The sequence below is a fragment of the Populus euphratica genome, unplaced genomic scaffold (assembly GCF_000495115.2).
Source record: "Populus euphratica unplaced genomic scaffold, PopEup_1.0 scaffold4.1, whole genome shotgun sequence".
Classification (NCBI taxonomy): domain Eukaryota; kingdom Viridiplantae; phylum Streptophyta; class Magnoliopsida; order Malpighiales; family Salicaceae; genus Populus; species Populus euphratica.
Genome location: NW_011499859.1, coordinates 1,774,987 through 1,783,411, shown reverse-complemented (window position 1 = coordinate 1,783,411; position 8,425 = coordinate 1,774,987).

The following is an 8,425-nucleotide window of genomic DNA, read 5'->3' as shown; positions in this document are numbered from 1 at the left end:
AAAAAAAAACTATAAAATTTAATTTCAAATCAACCTAATATCAATGAAGAATAAAATCAATATATATATAAGCCTTAAAAAATAGTATGAGTAAACATATTAAACATGCAATATAGGTCACGAGATAGATGTGAATTCATAAAAACCAAGTAAAAAAATAAAATTACAACGCTTCATTTCTAGTAAATTTTAATTTAAAAATTAAAATTAAAGAAAAAAAAGTAAAATTCATAAGATCAATATACAATTCAATAAAAAAATATAATAAAATTATAATTTAAAAGATAATATAATATTAAATGATAAAATAAAAAAAATTAATGAATTATAAAATAAAAAAAATTAAGTGATAAAAAAACACAAAATAATATTCAAATTATCCTAATAAGTAGTGTTTTGTGGGTGTGGCTAAGATGATTTAACCAAACCTTTTAGTTTTTTTTTTTTTTGTTAGTGTTAAAAACAAAAACCTAGTAATTTTTCTTTTCAATGTATTGGATAAAGAAAGAGTTATATATTGGATTTTACTCTAGATCACAAAATCTCAATGGCTAACAACACGAATTATTTATCTAGACTAAAAGAAGAGACGGATATTTTTTTTCTTCCATAAAACACCCTCACAGTTAAAGTTAGAATAATGAATCACAGTTAAAGCAAAAACAATGACTCAATAATTCATGTTAATTTTTTTTTGGACTGGATAAGTCTTAATCACCAATCCCAGGTAATTTAGAGACGCTCATTGTACGCCTTTTATAGAAAGATGTATCCCAAATACAATTTAAAGGGAGCATCTCAAGCTTTCAAACTTTACTGCAAGGGAAATGCTCTCTCACAAAGTAAGTCAAAGACCCTTTACGAGGGTAGGTTGCCAGCGTGCGAGCTTCGTTGCAGAATTATGCAAACACCATTTAAGCCATTTTTTTTTATTGCATTCCAAACGCGGTTTGACAATTTGTTTCAAGAAAATCTTGTTTAAAATTATTTTTATATATATTTCAGATCATTTATTAATTTTTTTTAAATTAAAAAAAACACTTTGAAAAACATTAAAAATCATAAAACAGCTAACCTTTCTTTTCCTCTACATGTAATCATGTGCGCCACAATATTTATTTTGTTATGTTTTAAAGAGTTTATATTTGCACAAAAATCAATCCAACGTACGGTTCATATCGGGAATGGCATCTAAGATCACGTTTTTAGATTGAGAGAGAGAGGGAGCATGTTTTAACCATTAAATTAGGATTTTAAAGTTACATTTATAAAAAAAGATGACATTTTTCGACATAATCAACGATTAAAATACACGTGTTTACATAACAATGTGCTTATATTAGCTATTCCTATTCATGTTTACTAGATCTTAGATTAAGATGGTTTGGAGGTGGATATATAGACCTCGGCCTAGAGTGAAAGGCTTTTTCGCAGGTCCCTCAATTTATGAATCTTAAATGTGCACGACAATCATTTTTTTTGGACTAATATATATATATATTTGGATAAACTTAAATATATCTTAAATAATTTTATAAATTAAAAAATTATTAATTATATGAGAATTTAACAATTCTAAAATTTATAAAATTAGATTAATAATTTTTAAAAAATAAATTTAAAATCCAACTAGGTGCTTCTTTTAAAATTGACAGCAATATATTTTCATTCCTATAAGCTCAATATATATAGTCGGATGAAAGTGATACATCATAAAAATATCGAGAACACTGAATCTATCCGGATGATCGATCAATTGTCTACTTTTCCACTGAACTGATTGAGGGCCATTTTTTTGCCTGAAACTAAATTGTGAGGTGTCACGTCCATGGGCAGAGGAAGGAGTTTTAGTTTGGGAGGGTAAAATTTAAAATATTCTACTTTTAAAATTAAAAAACTAATTTACTAATAGAGAAGGGCTGGAATAAAAACTTTTTCCTTGAAGGGGCTCTCGCCCCTGCCAGCCCCCCCTCGATTCTGCCCCTGATCACACCACAAAACAACAAATTTAAATGATAATCATATCTCATAAATTATTGTAACAACTAAACCAAGGTCGGTTTCACTGTTTACATAAACAGTGAACCTCATCTTCATTTCCCTCATGCCTCACTTGTTTAAGTTATTTGCTTTTTCTTAAAAAAAATAAAATATTTTAATAGAATAAAAATCTTATAATTTTTTATGTGAAATATTTTTATTTTACATACTTTATTTTTATTATAGATTCATTAATTAAATATTACATTTATTAATTAAATATAATTCAATATTACAAAATAAAACTTTTATTAATAACAATTATATTTTATATAAATAAAATTAGTGTTATATGTAACCAACTAATTAACTATATAGTATATTACTTGATATTTTTCCAATAATATTTATGAGTTTGAGATCTCTCAAGATGATTGGATGATTGGAGGCTTATGTAATTATTAATTTTAAAATTTATAGAATTAATTAAAATACGTATAAACTGAAATCGACATCCATAATAATAAAATAAAATAAAAATTACTTGGGAATAGAACTACTGGACTTTTTCACTAGCTAATACATTGTGTTTGAAGCCTGTACTGGAGCAGAGAAAGGTAAATTAACTGTCATCGGTGAATTGATTAGGATATACATAATCTCCATCATAAGATATGTATTTGCCAGTAGGTTTTCCAGCTACTATAACAACTTTTATTCGTCAGATATAACTATATATTAGATATACATAATCTCCATCATAAGAATGCAATCTCAAGTCATTGATTGTCGGAATTCTATCTGGGTTGGTGGTTTTGATTCTTGATGTCTGAAGTCAACAGCTGGACTTGAAAGTTTTGATTTTTTTGGGCTACCTATGCAACGAATTAGAGATTACATTCGGAGTTCGGAGTAGAATTGTTATCGGCTTAATTAAGGTTCTGGGTTTTAACTGCTTTTGGAGCAATAAGAGCTCGGAGAGTTCGAGAATCTTTTATGTAGACGGTGGTGCTGGGGAATCATCTGAATTTAGGTTTATCGTATCTTAATCCGTTGATAGCAGATGGGAGTTTTATATAGTTAAGCCACGTGGCTGGATTGTCACAAGGTAGGTTGAATGTGGTGATGATAACAGCTTATATTTGTTAATAAAGCTGCTTACAGTGCTAAACATATTAATACAATGATAGAAAACCAAGCTATTTGGCACGATCGCGAGACAAATTTTCCATACAAGAGAAGTTAAACTACCAATTACATTTCATTTTTAATATAAAAAAATTCCTATGTCGCGGATATTTAGAGGCATCTAGGATAGCCCCACGTTCAGGGTTTCGAGTACGAATGTAAATTATACAATTCTTTCAGGAAGAACCATCTTAACGTTATACTGCAGGTGGAATAAAAAAAATTATAGAAAATTATTTAGTATAATTATTAAATTAAATTTAATAAATTAATTTTGAAACCTTTCATTTTAACTCTTTATATCATATTAAAATTATCCAGATATAACCCATTCAATTTAACCAGTTAAAAAACAAACTGATTAATAAAAAAAAAACCAAAAATTAAATTGAAATAAAGATAATAAAATTAATAAAAAAATTTCAACTTGATTTCTTATTTAATCTATATTTAAATTTAAAGTATTTTAAATTTATTTAGACGTGATTTAATCAACCTAACAAATTTAAAAAATAAAAATACTTGTTAAAAAATTAAAAAAATTAAATTAAAAAAAGTTATTATGTGAACTTCCCAAAATATTTCTTTAATATTGAAGACAATGTTATTTTTTTTAGTTTAATGCTAATTAATAATTTTTAAAGTGTTTTTTATTTAGAAATATATTAAAATAATATTATTTTAATTTTTAAAATATATTTTTGACAGAAAAAATCAAAAATAATTTAAAAATATAAAAAAATATTTTCAAATAAAAATTTAATTTTTTCAATAATATTTTTAAAACACTAAAATAAACAAATTCTAATTACATGTACATACATACACGCACATATAAAAAACTTCCATGAGAATCATGATGGCAATCACAACGTCGGCATTTTTCTGTGCCGCAATTACATTTCTTTTTGACGATAAAGGTAGTGCCATTATTGTCTTCTTCTCTTCTTTTTTTTATCACTTTAGTCTTTCTTTGACACCTCTCAACTTTCGTCTTTCAGTCTCGGGACCCAAGGACAATTTCGGCTCCATAATTGCTTCCTTGTACTTCTCCCTAGGTGCGTGCTTTCCTGCCTCCTTTATGGCACTACGCTGCCCATTTTGGGATAAACAAACATAGAAAAAGGAAATGGTAAATGGTCTCATTGCAAGTTGCGTATGAGATTTTAACAATAACAACAAAATGATGCATTCTCAATCAACACCTACGCACTAAAAAGATTGCTCATGTTTTCTCTCTATAACAACAAAACCTATTATTACAAAGCATGAGAACAAGAAGACAATAGATTAGATAGAGCATAAGATTTTCTATCTCAAATTGATCTTGACGTTTAAGAATTAAAGACAAAACCCCAGTCCAAACACGATCTAAGCCGACTGTGTGCATGTGATTTCTACACAAAATCCACATCATTCAGGCCATCTTTGCTCCATGAGCTTTTGTGCCTTTCTAGTTTTTTTAATTAAAAAATAATATAAATTATATTATAAAAAACATATCTCATAATTTAAGTTATTAAATTAAGATATTTATTTAATATAATATTAAAATTTTAATAACCAAACTGTTACAAGTTCAAATCTTATTATTTTTATTTATTTTAAAAAATTAAATATGAGATAATGTAAATTTATGTAAGTTTTAAATTCAAAAAACTTTTACTTAAAAAAATGTGTTTTAAAAAATTAAACACGAAATAATGTAAATTTGTATAAGTTTTAAGTTAAAAAATTTTCACCTGAAAAAGTGAAAAGTATGTTAGACAATAATATAAATCATATCTTGAAAACTTCACTTAACAACTTAAGTTGTTGAGTTGAGATGATTTTTTAATATTTTTAAAATATTTTTTAATAATTTATAATTTATTTAAGACATATTAATATTTATTTTATAAAAATAAATTCTATTTTATACTTGACATAAATATACTCATAAAAAATATCATAACCAATTTTTCCAAGTCCTTTATATATCTCAAACCGTATTATTTTTTTTCGCAGTGGTTTGATCTTTTGTTGAGAAGTTATTTTTCGCATGCTAAAATTAAATCCAAAAAGTTCTCCATAAAGGATATTGGGTATTTTAAACGAGCTTAAGGTTGTCCCAGTTCTATCTCAGCGACGGGCACAAAATGTAGAAATAGATTAAGACTTTTTAGAATACTATAAAAGCTGCTTTTTAAAATGTATTAGAATTGAGAATATATTAAAATAATATTTTTTATTTTTTAAAATTTATTTTTGACATCAAACAATAAAAAAACATAAAAAAATTAATTTAAAATTAAAAAAATTATTATTATTCAAATATAATATTAAATCACAATTACAAACACCTCCTCAAAAGAAGCATGGAACGGTGAGTGTCTTATAAAAAGAAAAACCATTTTTAAAACTATTTTTTCATTGAACCAGTAGGTCTAGGCAGTTTGATAAGAAAAAGAAAAGAAAAGAAAACTAGTGTTAGACAGTTCAAAATTTATCAAAAGCTTAGCAAATTGATTAAAAATTTTTGGAGATGAATGGTTCATCATCCACTTAGAAAACTTTTTATTAGTGAAATTAGCTCATAAAATGATAACATAGAACACGTCGATAACCTAAAAAGAAAACCTATGGCCACGGCCTAGACTCCAAACGGGAAAAAAAGTGCCAAACAAATAGAAAATCTAATCTATTGGTCAATAGTTGTTTTAACAAGCTTGAACCAATGGCTTGCTGGATTCTCCTCTTGCATGTAGAATCATCTCCACCGCAGATTCCCTTCTTGGCTACGATATTTTCAGCAAACGAAGGCTCCAAGTGTAAGCACTGATATTTTCCCTTGTGATCTTTGGCAGCTAAGTGAAGTTTACTGGTAGGGACTGGTTCCCAAGTGCTTTCTGCGCGAGAGCAGTCTGGGGTCGAGAGTGGTGGCAGACAATCAGCAATATCTTGGAGGCACAGCCCAGTTTCCTTCAACTTGAGTGGACCTTCATTTCCATCGTGAAGCCACCGAGACAGGGCCTTGCAAATGCCTGGACGGCATGACAGAGGTTTTTTTTTTTTAATAAAGAACATGAGGTACACCTCTAGTAAACAGAAAAAAAACAAATGAATAAAGTTAATAATAACTAGGGTTTCAGCTAATAAGATAGTTTCTGCGAGCGAAGTGCTTGCTTAAGAAGGCCCAGCCTCTTTTCGACTTGTCGATTTTTAAATAGATATTCAAGACTCCAAAATATTCCTCCATGTTGATTGGATTTTGTCTAAAACAATAACTTCCTTGAAAAGCCCACAAGGCCCAATCCAAGTATTTATCACCAGCCCAGGTAGAAAACCAACTCAAGAATCTATCAGCAGCAGCAAGAATTAAATTTGATGGAATGATTCCTGAAGTATGTCGAGGTCTGGCAAAAATTTAACCCTGAAGAAGCAACCATGAGTACGTGAGGATTGGCCTTGCGAGCCTGTGCTGCTGCTTTCATGATGTAATAATCAAACAACAGAGTTGCATCTTGATTCTTGCCGCGTGGCTCATTGTGAAGTTAACAAAACCTAAAGGGTGTTCAAGATTAGTGCAAGAAGACTCAAATTGTATTGTGGATTAGAACAATGCATTGATGATTTTATCTTTCTAAAAAAATCTCATTAGCTATGGTCCTAGAATTAATGCTGTTTTTATATAGAGTTTATCGGTTATTATTAAATTAATAGGGAGTAATTAATTTTTTATATATATTTATAAAACACAGTGGAATTTAAAACTAGGTTTTTTGATATTTTATTAATTCTAAAGCATAATAAAATAACTTATTTAACCTTCAAAGCAAAGAAAAATAAAACTAAAATCCAAGAGCTTTTTCATATTTTATTGTGTTTTCTGTTTTTTTTCTTATCATTACATGGCCCTAGAAAAAAATTGATATTTAAATAAATATAAATATATAAAAAAAAGTTAGCGAGTGTTATGGGTGGAGCTGCTCATACTCTACAAGCGAGGCGTGCAATGTCTCCTGACAACCAAAAACTTCATTCTATCACATCATTGGAAGCACCGCATTATCTTTTTGTTGTTGGGGTAGTCCATGGTGGTTTTGGTGCTATGGTTCGATTTTAACTATGCTTTTTTTTCTTTTTCCTTCTTTTCCTTTTATTTTTTTGAAACTCATGCTAGCTATGTATAATTTTAGACTTACTTCTTTATTTATAGTGATATTAATTTGTTTTGTTATTCTTTTGGTTTCTAATATTTGTTTTTGATCTTTTTATAAAATTTTAATTTATTTTTTACTGGTAGATTTATTCTCAAGGTCCAGTCCTCCTGCTCCTCTTTGTTCAGTTTGAATGGGGTAACCATTTTGTTTTGTCTGAGCTTAATTCAAGGTTAGGTCATTTCGAAACATAGCTGGCACTGAATAAAACAAAGTAATAGTCTAAGATTGAATTCGTAAGTAGTTGATGTTTGTTGTATTTGTTATCCTCCCGACTCCTGGGCATGAAATAGTTGTTTCCTGCTTTTTTCCCTCTCCCCATAGCATATCCATTGCTTGTTTATAGATAAGAATTGTATTTAAAAGTATAATAACGGTTATTTTTTATAGTATTTTTTATTTGAAAATATATTAAAATAATTTTTTTTTATTTTTAAAATTTATTTTTTACATTAACACTTTAAAACTATTCAAAAATACTAAAACAAAATTAATTTAAAGCAAAAAATATATATATTGATAAAAAAACAGATTAAAACTCAATACCAAATATCCAAAACGCACAGAAAAGATATTTTTTTTAACAAACTGGGCATGAATAACTGTATGGCTTCTTTTTGGCATGAATGAAGGGCAGCTGAATGGTAGATAAGGGAATATAGTTCGTTAAACGCAAGTGCTTTTTTGACGAGTGCTTCGGCTGCCCAGAAGCTGGGTGGAGGGTCATGCCGCGCTGCCTGATTTTTTTCAATAGCTAATCCATCCACACAGTTTTGATTCCTTTTACATCCTTGTGCTAGTGTCCGTTCTTCATCATTTTATTGCCTTCGAATCTATGTTGTTAGACCTCTTAACAGAACTTGTCTTAACGTGGACTGCATGTTTCTTGTCCCTGTTTTTCTGCTCGTTGCAGTTACTTTACAATTACATTAAAAATTAAAATTAAATTAAAAACTAAATTCCCTGGCGAAAACACTGTGAAGCTGTCTTTTTTCTTACTTTTCACTGTTCATGAGGAGCCTCTTTTAAAATTTTCATTCTCAACGTTTTTAGTTGTC